The following is an 18900-nucleotide window of genomic DNA, read 5'->3' as shown; positions in this document are numbered from 1 at the left end:
TAAAATAGCTGTTCGGATTACTTATAATAACAGTGTGTGCTTTTATTCGCTGTCCCAATAATATTTCTGATTATACTGCGCTGGTATTCCAGCATTTTCTCTTACCTTTAATATATAGAATGTGACTTCTAATTGTTCATTCGTTACTTGTAGCTCAATGTCAGTTTTGTTATAACCATAACAGTAGCACATCTGAAAATAATGCAATCCCTTTTATTCATCTTGTTTTGACACATCTGACGTGATCTTTGATGGGATAATGTATATCAGGCCTCCATATTTCAGTCAGTTTGATTCAGTAAGACAGAAAAATGTATGTTTAATTTGTTTTTATTATGTATATAGTAAAATATATATACCGATCGCCACTTTTTACATCTATGTATTCATAATCTAGTTTTTAAAAATAAAAAGTAGATATTTTGACAATCTACAGCGTTATATTGACCGTGTGGATCTGTGTGTAGACAGCTGCTGTCCGCCATGATTTCGATCCCTTTCAGTTGATTTATATCCTGCATTTAATCCTTGTTTTTAAATCGAGCCTATCTTTGAATCGCAATCGACTTATTCATCGTCGTCGGGGTTTTGAAAAGAGCAGAAGATGGCTTTTTTTCTCAATCACACATATTTACATATGACGGTTCCCATTCATAAAAAAACGCAGTAAAACTGTAACATTCACGCCCCATCTTTCACCACCAAAAAACCCGATACTACGGTAATGTGTACATGCCGTGCCAATTGTGCGCTACACACGATTTATGATCACGTTCTGATATTTTTTAACAAGGCTGATCCCCCCCCCCCCCCCCCCCCCCACCCACCCTAATGTAAGCGCTTGTTGACAGTCAGTGAGAAATATCTGCTTTGGGAGGTGGTGCGGTCACATGATCTCCTCCATTCATAAAGTACCTGCCTTCCCATTCACAGCACTGTACACTGTTTCGCATTGCACCGGCGATCGCTGAATTGATTGCATTTTTTGGGGGGTAGATCCTGTTCGGTTTGCTGTAAGCACAACAGCTTGCCTTTGGTTTATACATGTAGACTATTGTGACATATAATACCTTTCTCTTACTCCGATGATTTTTTAATTTTTTGTCACAGAGGAGGTAAAATGTCCTTTACAGCCATTTACATTGTCCTGATGTGATTACTGAAACACACCCATTTCTTCTCCCATTCCTTTGTAGTGCTGACTAATTTAGTGCATTATGTTTTGTCCTTGAAGTATGTGATCTAATGTAACATGCCATTCAAGCATATTTTTGTATTAATGGCTATTTATTCATGGTAAAACTGAGCCTTTAGCACATGTGACCTAAATTTTGAAGGCTGTTTATGTATATTTATCTAGGTATTTAAGGCTTGATTTTGCTAGACGAGCTAACAGGTCTCATTGCATTTGTCTGCAGGGGAAAAAGGAATTAAACACAAGCGTAAAATTTGACCCATCTTAGGCAAATATCAAGGATCCGAAGCCCCCACTTTGCCGTGGGCTTACGTATTATCAGTGGGTTTTAAACTACAGTGCTTGGTTTGTTCCACGCTGCATGATGGCGGCAGCGAAGAAGATAAACTGATTCAAACATTGTTGCTATGATTCCACAACCTTTTGGCCAGTTGTATGATTCATGGGAATGAAAGGAGAAGACGGATGATAGATTGTCTTTATATCTTTGAAGACCACAATTTAAGAAATTATGTATGCCTCGTTTTAGCTGTTAGAAAAACAGCTAGGACATCATTAAGTTTCCGCTTTTTAGATTTGGACATTGAGGTTACTGCCATTGTTTTTGTGCAGTTTTGTATCTTGGATGATTTAGATTAATTTATAACCGCCTTTCTAATATTCTTAGAATCCTTGAGTTAATGTTGGTCATCAAACAAAGCTGTAATTACTTACAGACATAATTAAAACATGCCTTTTTTGTTTGTTAGTTTAAAAAAAATCTGTGTTCAACTCTTACTCATTTCTATTATGTGCCCCGGTAGCTTTCTTCTTCAGTCAGTGACTGCACAGGGAGATTTAGGTCTTTTCTCACACCTGATAGTCGATTGGCGTCACTGTTACCATTTTCCCCTGGTGCGGATTTTATTTTACAAAGCACTTTGCCAAACCGAAGCAAACCTTTGGATCCACCTCTTATCCCCCTCGCCTGTGGTGGCGCTGCACGAAGAGTCACTCTAAAAAGACATGTTTTTTTTTTTTTTTTTATATATACTCAAGGCTCCAAATGAGGCGGCGACATGCGAGATTGTATAACGTCAAAATTTTGGCTCCCCGGAGCTTCCGTAGCTGAAGTATTACTCTCACGGTGCAGTTGCCACATCATGGCTACCGGTGAGAATGGGAAGTAAATCCTGAAAAAAAGCAATAAAATCATCCGTTGTTTGGAACTGGTTTGTGTTTGCTGCAACAGATGTGGAGCAAGAACCCCCACGCTGCAACATTTGCCTAAAGGCAGCAGCAGCACAAACCTTTTTCAGCATCTTAAACAGAGGCCTCCAGCAGAATATGAAAAATGCCACTCTCTCTTGGACGAACAATCCCGAACAAATCAACAAACCTCAGCTAAAAAAACAGCCATCCGTAGCCTAAACGTTTGCGAAAAGCACTGCATATGAGAGTAAAGGAGCACAGTCGCTTTGCACATATCTAAAGACATGGTGACCATATATACAGTGGAGAAGACAGGGCTTAATAATATTAAATAAAACCTTGTACTAAACATCAACCTGAAATGTATGTGAAAGCAAGGGTAATTAGCAAGATGGTTAGCACTAGCTATAAGGATGGGAGTATTCTGATGGTAAAAAACTGATTTTACGTGGCGATTTTCTCATCATGGAATGTTTTAATTATGAATATGCTGGATTACTTTTTATCTGTGACCCCTTATGTACAAATGGAATATAAACAATCTAAGATTGGATTTATAATACGGCCTCGGGAATGATTGAAGGGTATTACGTCAACGCTTTATTTTAAAATTCTGCTTTAATACGCTGCTGTATCTTTATTAATTGTGCTTTGTTGCTAATGGTGTCCGTAAAATGAACGGGGTGGTTGAATTGTGGTGATTTTAAGATTTCTAGGGATTTTTAACATGTCTTTATTGGTAAAAGTTTAACCGGTGTTCTTTTCAAGCGTACTGCTGTGTTTAATGTGAATATGCAAAACGGTGTACCGGTGATTGGGTGGATGTTAAGAAGCTAATAAGTAGGGGGGGAAATCGGAAAAAAATTATTAGCGTATCAATGTGCAGGCTTCCCTGCTCAGAAACTCGTCATTGTTAGTTGAGATGCTGCGATGTATTGCTTAATATGTCATATGACCTAGAGCACTTCTTTATGGCTGTCTGAGTTCCCCTTAAACACAAGAGCTAACCAAGATAAAAATAAATAATTTTTTTTATTAGGTAAAAGGATTTAATCTAGAGGGTAGAATGTGGCCTTGTCTTTCCAACTAACTCCATAACTACTCAATCTGCCGGTCAAAAGTGGTCTGCTGTTAGATTAAAAAAACACAGAGGGAGACTGTTTAATTTTGCGACAATGGAGTGTTGTCAGCAGCCTTTAGGAGGGCTAAACCTGGAAGTTACAAGTGCCCCCTGATGGCTTAACATTTCACAGTGTTTTAATTACTGGTCTCAGTTAGCTTTTACTGCAATTACCCGTTTCCTCCATATCTAAGCCAGTTGAATAAGAAAATGTTGGACTGTATATTAGTGTTTTATCTTTTCTTCCATTCATCACATGTGTAAAATTAGCTCGAAGTGACTTTTTGGACTCAAACAGCCTGGCGAAATATGGAAACACTAACACAGACAGTGTAGAAAGTAGGGCTTCTGGTGTCCCCACAATAATGTTTTTAACAGCTCCATTTCTGTAGGGCTTCTAAAGCTTCACAAGTGGAGAAAAGTTGGACTGGTATGACCACTGTATAGCTCACTGATATAAAGCAGGGTATTTTAATGACACAATTGTGAGCAGTGTGTCTTCATGTGACTTTAAACATCAGGATAACAATGCCATTGCAACCAGGGGCAGGAATTGTGTAGACAGATTTCAAGTTTTTTTTTTTTACCAGATTCTTGTAAACTGGCCTAGATGTGGTGTGAAATCTCTCTGTCATGTGCTGGCTTGTTGTGTCTCCAAGCTTTTTCTCTGACATAATTCCGTACTTAAAAATCAACCTAAAAACCTGTGCTTTATGGAGCTCAAGACTACTTATGCCTCTCTTTAACTTTCTTTTGTGTGTTGATTCCTAAGTTTGGCATTCGTCATGCTACACCATGACTCTTTGATGCCTTACGGCTGCATGGTTGGCTGCCGTGTGCTTTTCTAAAATATTTTTCAGTTTTCACACAACAGGAAAGTTGTCCTGTAAGGTTTTTGTGTTTCAAAAAAAATATTTGTTAATTGATAAAAGCAGAGAGGGCCCTGGGGTAGTTTTGTCTTGAAGGTGGTCAGGGAATTAAGCTGTTGTGTAAATGCACAGCATGGCTTTTTTTTTTTTTTTTTTAAGAAACATGTTACTTGCCTTTGCTGCAGCGGTGTTCACAAAGCTGAAATGACAAGAGCTCATAATGCCTTGTGAGATTCTGCGTTCCATCTGTTCGACGTGTGAAGAGTCAGTCTGCAGCTTCAAACTGATGTTGTTGAGAGTTTACTTACCATTATGAATTTTTCTTTGTGAATGTCGTACCTCTGTGGGACACGCACGGGCTATGGCCTCATTTTTTGAGATTCCTGCCATTTTGTCTTTTTCCAGTCAGGTGATCCTCTGTATCTCCTTTCTCTGTCAGCTTCCTTTTTGTATGATGGAGTTAAAAGCGCAATGTTCTGTCAGCCAATGTGGGTGTCTTGATCTTATCACTCGAGAGCTGTTTTTCCCTCTTTCCTTTTTGCAGAGCTTCCCAAAAACATCCTACCCAAACAACCCCTATCGTGTCTGAAAACAACGAGCTTAGATGGCTCCTTCAGCTTTTTCAGTGCTTTATGGTTTGAGTTATTACTTCTATTCTCTCGCCCGCCTATTAATCTGAATAGTTTCTTAGCTCTTTTAATCATATATTTTGAGGGTATGGCAGTTTCTTAGATACAGCTTCCATTAGTTTTTGGCCAGTTTGAGATGAGCTTTGTGAGAAATGCCCCACTTTCACAGTAACGTAGCATTTAAAGAAAAATAATAAGAAAACGGGTTGTAAAAACTTCACTTTGCTGCACTTTTTAATTTTAGTATGAAATCAGATAAAGGTTTTGCCTGAATGCTTCAAAACATAACTTGAGATGAGGTTTTATTACTTTCTTTCTCTCAAAAACCTGTCAAGCCATATTTTTTTTATAGTTCTTGCAAATGGTGTCATTTTATAGTCCTATCTCTATCAGATGGGGAAAAACCATGGCATGGCTATTAACAACCTTCAGTGAATCAGGCTAGGCTCATGGATAGCCGTTCTTGACTTGAGACAGTGCCAGTAATTTGCTAATTGTGGTTGTTAAAAGATGTTGCTTGATAATAGTGAGGGATTTCTGCCCAGTGGCAGTCTGTTTTTCATGATGAGCAATATATATATTTCTTTTAAGCGTGATGAAAGTATACCATTCTTTCAGCCTTCTACAGAAATAAGTGGGGGAGGGGCAACACTGGGTTAATTAGAGAAAACCCTGTGTGGCGCTTTTTCCTCCAACTCACAAAAATTATTTAATTTCTGACAGTGGAATTAAGAAAGGTGGTAGTCGTTTTGAAACTTCAGGGTTTTTTTATATCTTCACTAGGTCTTGTAGTCTTTAATATCTTTTTAGCTGAACAAAAGGTCTTTTTGTTTTGCTTCTGTTTTCTTTTGCGGAAGTGTTGGTTCTTATCAACGTGGCTTAAAAATGTTTCATTTGACAAACCCGAAGTTGTTTAGAATTGTTTAGAATGAGCCGGAATGCTGCGAGTACCTTTTTTTACCTCCTAAAGGTTCACACTTGTAATCTGTAAACTCCAGTGTGGTATTTTATTGATAATCTCTCGAGCTAGTCTATGTATTCGTTTTTTTATTTGTTTATCTGTATATAGAGACAACTTGTGATGTTTGTGGTTGAGACAGGAAATCAAAATGAAACGCCTTGCATCGTGACGGACTCTGGATTCCCATGGTCAGATTAGGGCTTGGATCCTCTGTATTTTAAACCTAAGGCACTTCCTTCTAGTTATTTTCATTTCCTCTTCAAGTATTTTAGGAGCATGCATTAAGTGACACATGTTTGTAGATTAATAAAGTTTGTTCCTTGAAAGATGAACAATAATAAAGTCTGTGTAGTCTGTGCACATATGGACTTGTGATTTAGCTGTGTGTGTGCATCACGGCATCCACATAGCTGGGAATTTGTCTGTGTTTCTTTGTCCAGGAGGGCTTCTGATGTTCACATAGCATATCTTAATGCATTTAAGAAGTGCTTTTAATACCAAGTGGCTGAATGGTGGATATTGTTTTCAGTTGTGATGCATGTGGTAGCATGAAGGGTGGACCTTGTTGGGAGCCCTTTGCTGCAGCTGTGCTAAGATGGCTCTATCCTGTTGGGCAACAGACATAAAAGGGCAAAGATGTAAATCCTAAACCTTCTGTCTTTAGGTTTCCAAATGCTTTGAAAAGAGGATGCCGTTTCTGTGCATGTGCCTCACATACACACTCTTGTGTATTTATCTGGATAGAAACATTTGCTGTGCCTGTGTTGGTGGAAAAGATATGGTCTGATCCTGGATTAGGCAAGTAAAAAAAAAACAACAAAAAAAACGTGATAATAGTATTCAATTTACAGCCTTGCCAAGATTTGACATATGATCAAAGTGTGTTAGCCTGTATTTCATATCTATTCCCTAAATTTCTGAACACATTCTCTCATACCCTGTGACTATGCTTAGTGCTGGAGGTAGATTTGATTGGTTACTAAAAATTTTTGATCTATCAAATTGCAAGACATCTGTTACTCAAATGAGTTTTGTTCTTATTTTAGCATGATCTACTTGTCTATGATAGGATGTTTCTCTGGGATTGTTTAACTCTACTTGTATCAGCCTCAGATGGAGCTCTGTTTTATAACTTTTTACAGCAGTAAACGGGCCACCATCTCAGTGTGGTGGTTGATCATTCCCGAGTAGCATCTAAAGATATATAGACTATTTTTTTTCCCCACAGCTACACGGCTCGGTCCTATGGGACTATTTTCACATCAAAGGCGAGCAGAGATGCCGCTGCAGTTAAATTTCGTGGTTCCTCTTTTTGTAATGGCAAGCGTAAGGTTTTAATTTACTGAATGCTTGTGGTTTGAATTAAGATCCTCTCAATATGTGGCTTTGATGAAAGTTTGAGAATAGCTTTCTGGCATTTGATACACATATGGGATTCTTTTAGATTTATAGTGTGCCACAGGGCAGCGGGAGTTTGAGGACTGATGTTGGGATTGCAGGCCCAATATGGCAATGGATGGTTTGATTCGAAAATGATTGTTCAAGATATTATCCTAGTTGACTCTTCTGCTGTTTATCTACCATTATATAGAACATATTATTTTGGCCTAGTTAGGGTTATCCGTCGCGAACACAACCAAAAGTAGCTAGAACTATTAACATTTAGGTTTTGCTATGTCGTGCAGCAGATTAGGCTTGTTTTTTCGTTTTTTTGTGTGTGTGTTTTTTTTTCTCCCTTTTTTTTCTGACTCAGTTTCTAGCTACGCTGAATGTTCTTGTGAGAGAGATGACTCACCAGCAGCCTGAGGTGTTGAGAATAGATGGGGCAAATTTTTCTTTCACTTCTCTTTCTATAACCAGCGGATTAGTTTTCACTGCAGCTAGTGTTACCAAGCTTGTGTTGCCTGCTTAGTGTTCACACTGTTGTTATTTGCTTTTATTAATGGCCAACCGACAGTGTCTTCAAAAGTACTTTTACTCTGAATGTCTTTACACACATTTGCTTTTGTTTTCTGTATGTCGGTGCCCTTTTAGATTGTATTCGGTTGTTTAGGAGACTGTTGCTAATTAGATTGGTTGTTAACACTGTTTGATTGGATGCACTAGTGGGATCAATGGGAAGGTCTCAGATTTGTATTACATTTTTTAACGATAGGTTATGTTTAAAGTTAAATAAGTGCTTTACTATAAAAGCACAACTTGAGTTTTGTCTGCCTCAAAATTATGTTGATCTCCAAGATGGGACGATTGAGGAAAAAAAAAAAAAAAAAAAAAAAAAAAAAAATATATATATATATATATATATATATATATATATATATATATATATAGTCATCCGGGAGGTACTCGGAGTAGAGCCGCTGCTCCTCCACGTCGAGAGGAGTCAGTTGAGGTGGCTTGGGCATCTGTTTAGGATGCCTCCTGGACGCCTCCCTGGTGAGGTGTTCCGGGCACGTCCCACCGGGGGCAGGCCCCGGGGAAGACCCAGGACACGCTGGAGAGACTATGTTTCTCGGCTGGCCTGGGAACGCCTTGGGGTTCCTCCTGAAGAGCTGGAAGAAGTGGCTGGGGAGAGGGAAGTCTGGGCCTCCCTTCTTAAGCTGCTGCCCCCGCGACCCGACCCCGGATAAGCGGAGGAAGATGGATGGATGGATGGATGGATATATATATATATATATAATTTTTTTTTTTCTCAAAGTAATGTATGTCATTTGTCATTTTTATTATGAAACTTAAGGAAGAGAAACAAATCAATTTCTCAGATTCTGTAGGAAAAAATATTAGAGATTAGATTTTTAAACCATATTGCCTCACCTTAAGCAATGCTTAAATCTAAGAAAAAGAATGTCTAAATCAACTTTTGTTGTATGTATTGTAGGGGTGGAACGGCTCACAAAATCCACGGTACGGTTCGTGGTCACGGTTTTCGGTTCGATTCGGTATAGGTTGATTGTTACACCGAAATCCCATAAAATTTTATGAAATTAATGAAAAAATCTCCCAAAAAATAATGGATTGCAATTATTTTAAATGATCCGTGGAAACCATGGATCATTTCCGTATGTTTTGCTGCTTTGAATTTAATCATCTCGTGCATGCTCTCTACCATCTCCAAGGGACTCAGAGGGGAGCGGGAGCCACAGTGGGGGCTGTAGGCTTTGCTTTGAGCAGCCGGTCTGGAGCGCAGCGGGGCGGAGCGGGGGTTGCTGACGGAGTATGAGGGATTTCGGGGTTAGCATGACATGTTGGTCATGTTGCTGTTAGCATAAACAAAACGTGTTGCACAATGCTTGCACACTGTTGCACTTTTATCCACAACTTTCTTTCCGCTGTCATCGTAGGTCACTCTAAATGCAAAGCGGTCCCATACAGCAGACCTATAAAGTGCTGCTGGCGCATCTTCCAACAGTTCTTTCCCACTCGCCAGTCCGACACAATTCTCCACAACAACTGATTTTTTTCCCTGCTACACCTGGCTAAGCTGCTTCGCTTCTTCTTCTTGTTTACTACTGGTGGTTGGCTTTGGTCGCAGTACCGCCACCTTCTGCTCTGGAGTGTAAACGCTTCACCTATGAGAAAATGGAGCAGCGCATGAACCGAACGAAACACACGTGAATCGAACCGAGACAGTCGAACCGAACGGTTTGGGTGGTTTTCATAAATCGTCCCATCCCTAATGTATTGTATATGTACTGTATTTTCATCTGATCTCGATTAATCAAGTTGCTAATAGTAGCTGCAGTAACTGCAAATGCTAAACCCAAGAGTAACGATAATACACAAGATTACTACCTTAGTAAAAGCAGAAAAATACAGTAAAGTACACCTACTCCTAAATGTTTTTTTTTTCCTCAATGTTACTCAAGTAAATGTAACTAGTTACTGCTCACCTGTCTGCTTCACATTTTAAAATCAGGCAGTATCGATTGCTCTAGTTAAACTACCCTTTTGAAACCATGCTGAGAACGGTTCGAGCACGGTAACCGATATAGCTGCTGAGTGTAAATAGAACGCAACTGAACTGGACCGTGCCAGAAACAACCAAACCACGCTAAATCTAGTAATAGTTCAACAGTAGGGCTTGGCATGGTTCAGTTGTGGCTCAGCTCTCTGATAACGAGTGCATTAACAGACCATGTCATCTCCCATTTACAGACTCATTTTATGGTTTTCCGGTGTGTCCGGCTTTGCAGTTCACAGATCTCTTCACCTGTTCACAACACCAACTTCTTTTCAGTCTATTAACAATAAATGGCATGAAAAGAGTGGGATGATGCCCAGATGGAGACTCTCATTGAAATTTGTGCAGAGGATGCTGTCCAGGCACATAAGTTCCTGAATGTTATAGGCGCAGCCATTTTTGTTTGCGTAATTCCTGCCTTAAGACTAGTAGTATCATGGACCGCTGATAGGAGGCGAGGAACGGTACCAGCGTGATGTGCAAATGGTTGTAAGAACCAAGCTCCCTTAGATATAAAGGAAATGGAAACACATTTTTTCAAATCAACTTCGATGTAGTGAACTTTTACTTACATGATTGATCAGTTGTTTCTGCTGTCCAGGTCTTCCTGGATTTTCGTCTTATTCGCGTAAACGTGGCTGGAAGCAGAACCACCATTACTGACATGTTAATGTAAGAACAACTTCACAGATAGCAATACATTCTTTAAAACTTTACTCCATTACAGATCTGAGGTTAGTGCTTGATTGCATAATCTACTTCATGTTTACTACAACCATGTGTGACGACGTAATGTGTCGACGAAGATGTAGCATAGCAATATTCTTTGTCAATAATTTGAAGAGAAAAAAGCTAATATGGGATGTTTATAAAACTAGCCAACCTCTCATAACAAGCTGATGCACACTACAGTGACTTAAAATACAAAAAAACAGTTAAATTGTGATGTTATTGTTGAATATCGTGATATCAGTTATAATTTTCCCTTAGTCAACACATCCAACGAACTTTAATATCTTATATAATATATATTATAATATCTCTGCGTTAGCAGATAAAAAGAAAAAAATGTTACAGTTCAGCCAGCTGGCCAAGTAGAGCAGGGTTTCAATGAATATGTTTAGACATTCTAACTAAGCAGTCCTTTGTCATAGCAGTATTGCTTTACTTGAAATTGTGATAACTAGTAAGATCGAATATAATGTACAGTGCTTTTGTTAACTGGCCAGATGTTGTGGTTATCTGCTTATGTAACCAGCCAGCAGTTGACTGTTTAACCGACATTTCGTTCCCATTGTAGCTGAATTTGTAGTATTCATGTGTCCTAAATCACAGTTTTGGGTTTTCTGTTTCATGAATGTTGGGTTCTACTTTTCCAAACACTGGATTTTCCTAAAGGAGACTTGTAGTACTTGGTAAATTTAATATAACAGTAGTAATGGTATGATTTTATTTTTTTTTTTTAAAACCTTTATGTGCTATCATACCAATAGCCGGATATTATGTAGACTCTTTAAGAACATTTGTGCACACCATCCTTGTTTAAAGTAATTCAAAAGATCACTAGAGAACTAATCGGTTTTGAGGAAACTGTAAAAGGCTGCCCCACTTTCAAATAACAAGTCATAGCCAAAGTAGCTTTTAATGTAGGAATCCAAGTTTTACCTACTCTTTTGGTAATAGCTTATTCTTTCTGCAGATAATCTATGCAATCGGATTGGGATAAGCAGCTTGTGTTTATTTTTGCCAATTATATTGTTATGATCCTTTTTTTTGTTGTTTGTTTTTGCGTCTATTAAATGCCCGGGAGCCGAAGTGGTCTAGCGGAGCTTGACTGAGCTTGACAACCTTCCTCAGGTTTTGATTTGAGGAAAAGATGGGGAGGAAAAGGGGTGATGGAGGAAAAAAAAGAAGGCGAGGAGGGCTTTTCTGTTCTTTTCAGATGCTAATGAAAGGACGAATGGTTTTCCAGCTTTTAGCTTGCAAAGTGTGTCTCCCCTACAGCATGCTCCGCTGCCTGGACATTGTGGGAGGACAAAACTCCAGGCCCGGGATCCAATAACGTGAAATTTCAACAGAGAAGCGGCCATTGTATAGAGAAGCAGCCGGGGAGGAACTGTGTGGAGGGGGGTGGGAGGGAGTAAAGGGAGGGCGACTTGGCAAGCAACCAAGGCTACATCCTTTCTCTTTCCCCTTTCCTCCTCCTCTTCTTCTCTCTTCATCCTCTCTTCTTCTCTCCCCTCTTGTCTCCCTCTGCCCTCCAGAACCTTCCAACCCTTCCACCCTCTGTGCTCCTCTTCACCACTCCCATTTGGGTTGGAAAGCCCAAGGCTGAGATGGGAGCAAAGCATAATTGCATGCTGGAGCCCAGTGAGCCATGGGCCGAAGCAGCAGACAAACGGTCACTTTGTCCACTTAGGGATTGTTGTCTCAGGATCCCCCTTCTCTACCACACACTGGAGTAAGTGGCCTCAGGGCCCATGGCTCCCTGATCTGCACATGCTCCTCCAGCGCCCACCTCTTTTCTCTTCTATACATCTGTATTTATGTTTACCATGTATATATCCACTTGTTTTGGTTGAGAACAGTTTAAGTAGTTTGTGTCTTTTAGTTAGAATATTTTTCTACTTTTTCTTTTAGCCTTTTTTTGTATTATTTCTACAGTTGAGTATCATAGATTAATATTGCTTGATGTTTATATTTTCATTGAAAATAAAACTAGCATGTCTTTTCTATGATTGTTAAAAGTCCATTTGAATACATGCCCAGTTTTTATTTTTTACTCCATATGTTTGTGTCACATTGTGACTATCTACAGTTGCCTCTCCCTGCCGTCTTCTGCTTCAGTCCCGGCACTCCCTTAGTTTTTGTTCCCCTGCTTTGCTCGGAAATGAAGTCAGTCATCCAGCAGAATAACTTGGAATAATTCAGAATTGGGGACTCCTTTCTTTTATCCCGCCCACTCCCCCCTTTTCTCCTGCATGCCAAGGCCAGCTGATCTGCTTCCGCTCACAATTGTGTGTCCAGTTGACTGTGTGCTCTCAGCAAGGGGGGTGGAGGCCGGCTTTTGTCTCCACTATCCAGCGATGAGTTGTGAATGTGTAAAGTGTCTTGATAGATGCCCTAAAAAGCTCTATGCATTTAACATATAGTTAGAACATTTTGAATTTCAGAAAATTCTGAAAGACACTCATTAAACTACTTTATTAAAGAATTGGATGATTTTATATTTAGGTTTGGAAGTTTTTATTTATTTTATGAGGGCCACATATCTGTTGTCCAGCTAACTTCCTACCATGTCTCCCCCCCATGGGTGTCATGGTTGCTGGCATGTGTGTGATAGGAGGCTTGAAGGGTCACGCCCTGGTCATTGTGCTCTGGTCATGGCTGAGCGACACTACCGCCTGCCTTCTGTTCACCCCAGGGACCCCAGTATGACTGACAGCCCCTTCTGCACCCAGCACCCGCATCCTTTTATTGGTGCCCAAGGAGGGTGTTAAAGTAGAAGCAGCATATCCCAATTACTGCTTCCTGTGGTGCTCCAAAACTCATCTTCTACGGTTTAGCTAAGTTCTTGTGCACAGTTTGTGTCACTGATGTCATTAGATGTCATCAGAATGGGTGTTTCTTATGGTTTATTAATGGGAAGTTTGCTGTGGTTTTGCTGTTTTGTCAGTTTCCCATGACTAGAGGCTGCCAAGCAAGATCTAGGCAGCACATTTAAACCGCCCAGATCATAAAACTAAAAAAAAAAAAAGAGAAAAAAAAAACTTTTAAAATTTTTAAAGTCTAAATTTTTGTTTCTGATACCCCTTTTAATTTCCTAATTTATGTACAGTATTAAGGGTTATATCCAGCATCAGTCATCCTTCTTTGACCCACTGATGCCAATCTGAAGTCAAAATTTCATGTAAAGAATTATTTTAATTTTGGGTCACACAAATATGAGGTCATATATTTAAAGTAGGGCTATATAAGATATAACAAATGCATGAGAGAGTATTGACTGTTAAAGTGGAGGGGTTTGCCATTTTAAAATGAACAAAAGGATGTGAGAATTCACATTTTAAAATGCTTGAATTAATTAGCATCATAGACTGTGAGCATCAGCTTCTGCATTTATTCCTTAGAATAAAGTAGCGCTGTAATGGCAATAATTTGGAAATGGTAGCAAAACAGGACTTGTACTTAATCCATTGGGGCGTATGAAAAGAAAACCATAACCAATAACAAAAAATCTTTACACTTGGCCAAATATTGGTGGAAGGATATAAGTATCTGTTAACTTTACTACAAAGTAGATGCTTTAAAGTTTCAGGTCAGAGAACGAAACAGAAAAGACTTATTATTATAAATTCTGAGTGAGAAAGTTGAAGTCGTCATCTTAACAATCCAACCTTCAAATCTAACTGTCTACCTGTTGTCTGTTTAACTTTGTACTTAAGGTTCTTAAAGTTTTCCCACACACACTTCTCCTCTGAGACATTTTTGATGAAACGGAGTTAATTGCACTTTTCCTTTCACTGTTGCTACCTCAGCATCCGTTCTGATTTGTCAATATATACCTTGCCAATCATTGATTTCTTTCTTTCTGGATATATCTAAAACCAAGCCAAGGGCTAATATTGGTACAAAAACATAAATTGAGAAGGAAAACGTAAACGTGTTGTTGCAATTTTGCTGTTATTGTACGTCACAATGATGCAAGTTTTCTTTGACAGCCGTGCAATTTGAAAAATACTAAAAGGATTTAGAGATTTTCAGTTCATGGTCGTTGCATACGTGAGAAAAATGGAGTTGGCCTATATGAGGAAGGCCTTCCACATGTGCAGTGCAACTGCTATTAGTTGTGGTTTTCTTATTGATAGTCCGATGAGGCAACAGTTAAACCTCATCAACAGGGAGATACTGCCATTATAAAAGTGCCCTTGTGGTATGTTTTTTTTTTTAAAGAATATACTGCGTAATAGTGGTGTGAAAGAAAAATCACATTGCTCTTTGCTTTACGACTATCGCATTATGCACAAAGATCGCATTTCAGTTGTCATGCAAGTTTGTTAACAAACCTTACAAACTATCCAGTTTTTTAGGGGATCACCGCTGTTTTTAACAGTGCCTTAAGCCAAGCTAGCTTGCTGTAGTACCTTCACCCTTTATCTCAGTAGAGCTACAAGTTAAATAACTTTCTTGCTACATCAACAAAAGGTCCCCAAACAGGTGTGGATTGGCTTATTGTAGTGGAAGATTTATTAATTAATTTATTTTTTATTATTTAAAAGACTTAAAAAAAAAAAAACAAAGCTTTAAGAGTACAGTACTGTAGGAAGTGCACACCAGAAATCTGCCCCAATATTGTAGGAATTAGGGACCAGTGGGAGTTTGAAAAAGTCTTATCAGTTCCACTGACTTTAGGTTAAGATATTTTATCCAGAAATATTAGGATTAGATTCCACCCTCAGGGAAAAGGATGAGCAAAAGGTATCAAATTAGGGTTGGGTGTCAAGTCCACTAACGTCAGGGTTGAGTTTCTTCTAGAACTTCCACTATGAATTTTGTGTTTGATAAAGTAAACAAAGGACAGTGTCAAAGCAATATTGGAGTGCAAACTGAACCCTGAAATCTTCTCAAGTTTTAAAAAGCTGCAGATTAATAGAACAACAAAAGAATGAAATGAGCAGCAACGACTTACTCTATAGTGTAGTATTCTGAATGAACATCTGACATGCCTGTTTAGAAAAATGTAATTCACTTTAAATAGCTCCTTACACTTTTTACACTTTCTTTGACTTTTTTCAAAGTATTTTATTGATCAGGAAATTTTTTGCTAGTTCTTTCAGTAATACCTTCCACACTGAAGAGAATTATGGTTAATGTAACCTCCTAACACGTGCTGTGATACATACATTGATTATTTGACTGCTTAATACATGGTTTATTACCTAGCTCAAGCTTTATGAATGTGTCGCCTAATATTTCCTGCCATGTTTATGCTCTTTTCAAACTCTCAGGGAAATATACCAGATTTTTCAGTTCCCCATTTCTTTTCTGGCTAGCTGTTTTGCATATTATTAACCAAATGTTATTGTGCAATGTTTTGAATGGTTAGTGACATATTTGTTTCTGTACGAAAATATCTCTATAGTAGTGAGTTTAAATTCTCTGCTAATCTTCAGAAAGTATAAATAACACCAGATTTTGGTGCAAACATTGTTTGTTTCACATAACTTATCATGCTTAGCTTCTATGTGGTCTATGTTGGTAATGGATAGAACACTGTAGCAGTCAGCTTAATTTTGTGTGGTGAAATTCTTTTTGCCCTTTTTTTTTTGTAAAATTCTTAATTGATTTATCAATTGGGACTGAAAAGGAACTTTTATAAGGTATTATTTAAAAAGCAACATATTATTTGCAGTAGGATCAGAATTGTGGTCACACAGTTTATCCAAGAGTTAGCAGTCGGTTTTACACAGCTCTAGATGGAAAAGGGTTATTTTTTTTTTTTTGGTTATTTACCAGAAAAGCATGATATCAAAGTTGCCTCTTTTTTGTTTTTCTTCATGTTGAAACAACTGCCGTAGTCAGAATATAATTTTAAAAAGGATCTTTTGTCCCTCAGTGAGGAAATTCAGGTGCCCCAGCAGCAACGTGAAGTCAAATAAAGTGAATTTTCACAAAAATTGTGAAAAATATAAGACAAAATACTAATAATAGACTAAAGGATATGAGGAATTTAACAGCATAAGTTATTACTGTCAAGCTGACAAACATGTCATACTTACTTTGAAACAGAAGTGTAGCTCATGGAGTTTAACCATTTGGATTGGCTTTTCCAAACTTTACTTAAAACTGGGTGTATGCCTTGAAATAAAGAATTTTAAAAGAACTTTACTGATCAACCCAAGAAAAAAGCTCTTAGAGATCATTAAAGAATGATGACAAATGTTTAATGATGGCTACAAAGTGTGTGCTGGACATCATTAAATGCTGATTTGTGCACCCAGTTCCTTGAAATGAAGTGAGGTTGTAGAAATAATCGACTTGGGCAAATGAGCACTAAAATAAATTGTTAAAGCCTAAATGAACATCACACAGTGAGGGAAAAAAGAAAACATATATAAGCACTATACATCTGGATTAATACAAACTTTTAACTCTGTGATGCAGCTGTAGTTCCTACAAACCCAAGGTTTCCCAGACTCCCCTCCTTTCTCTGCCTCACAGGAAGTGTTTCTGCCTTTGCTCTTTAGCTCAGGTACCGGTAATTGGAAATAGGAGCAAACTGCACGACGCTGTGATGAATGATGACCTCATTGGGGGAGAAGTTCATGTTACTCAGATGAGAATGTGTGATGAGTGGATGTGAGAAACACAAAAAGCTGTAGGATTCTGGAAAACTTGATATGCCCTTATATGAACATTATTTTATCCTGAAGGCCACATTTGAATATGTCCCTTAAAAGGCATTTTTTTATTTTTTTATTTACTGATTATTTTTATTAAGGTGTTTTGCATTTTGGTCACTTTGATGCCCTTGAGAGTTGTTTATTAACAAAATTAGCAGTTTGATCTCTGGACATTTTACATCACAACACTGGTGCTTAAGGTGAAAGTGTGTAAGAATAACATCCATTTTCATCCCTTATGTTCATTATATGTAAATTGTTGGGTTTTTTTTTGTTTTGTTTTGTTTTTTTTATCATAGGTTTTCAAATTTGGAATTAAGAAAATGTGAAAGCAATACTAAAGAACAGTCTTTGTATTCACCGTAGATTAGCAGGCCCTTTCAGTGACCTACAAAGGCTGCCACAGTTCCTACGACACTTTTCTCCACACACGGAATTAGATTTGTTTAATGAATAAAACAGGCCCCACCATAGTAGTTCAGCTTTCCTGTTATTTACTGATATCTCCTTTTTATAGCAACCTGAATGAATAGCTGACCTGTCTCTATAGAAAATGGAAATACAGTTTACTTTCTGAAAGCCTTTTTGCTTTCCCCTGATTTCATTTAAAATGCTTTGCTCCTTTTAAACAAAGGATTGGTGTCCATCTAAACGTACTATTTGTAGGTCGGGTTGGATTTGGGGTCCTCAATTATTCTTCTTTACCACCTTTTGTACTCTAAGTGCAATTTAAAAACAGTAGTTTAGTTTCTACATTACTTAGACTTGTTCTTGTAGTTCCTTTCAGTATATTACAGTTCAGTTTTATGAATAGATCAGGTCATGTTTGGCACTAAATGCTTATCTCAAATGATTATATTTGATAAACTTTTTTTAGATGCCCCAGTTTACTTTTTGTACTGCTCTAGTGTACTCCTGTATTATTGACCAAATAAACACAATACCCTTTGTTTTAGCTTAAACTTAAGCATTTCTTTAAATAAAGACTAGAAATTGTGAGAATTATATTCATGGACCATAAATGTGCTTTTGTTCTCGGTGCTAACTTGTTTACTGGGTCTTTGGGTTAATGTTGATAAAAAACAAGAACCTTTTTTTTTTTTTGGAAGGCCACTAGTCTCGTTGAGTAAGCTAAGATAAAAAAGCTCTGGAACACCATTTTAGTTCATGAAAATCCTCCTACTTGGTTAACTCCTGTGTTGATGTTCTTTACAAACCTTTCGTATTCTGATGTTATCGTTACTTGCTAAACATACCAAAGAGCAGAGTGTCAGAAGAACTCCCCTTACAAACATCTTAAGTTCTTCTCTGTATGCCTGATGATATTCCCTGTCTCCAATGTATTACTAGCTGTCAGCACACCTTGACCTTTGTCACTTCCGATGGCTCGGTGCTCTGGTTACCTCATCAGAGAAACATCTGACTAAAGGTGGAACAACAAGGACAGAAATGGGACAAAGTTTAACTTCATCTGCAGTTTTATTGTAATCATAACATCCTCACAGGTTTAGTTTAGCACTTAGTCCTCTATGGCAGCTGTTGAAAATTTTCATTGGCAAAATCAACCAGTC

At 38.2% G+C, this 18900-nt stretch overlaps 1 protein-coding gene across 1 annotated transcript in view; it reads left to right on the top strand.

Annotated features, from left to right (window-relative positions):
- spred1 (sprouty related EVH1 domain containing 1) overlaps nucleotides 1–18900 on the top strand; it is a 49300-nt gene that overhangs the window by 786 nt on the left and 29614 nt on the right. The window lies entirely within an intron of this gene.

The sequence above is a fragment of the Cyprinodon tularosa genome, unplaced genomic scaffold (genome assembly GCF_016077235.1).
Source record: "Cyprinodon tularosa strain WSP-4 unplaced genomic scaffold, ASM1607723v1 ctg120, whole genome shotgun sequence".
NCBI classification, from domain to species: Eukaryota; Metazoa; Chordata; class Actinopteri; order Cyprinodontiformes; family Cyprinodontidae; genus Cyprinodon; species Cyprinodon tularosa.
Note: the sequence above shows the minus strand (reverse complement) of the source record. Positions and strands in the feature narration are given on the sequence as shown.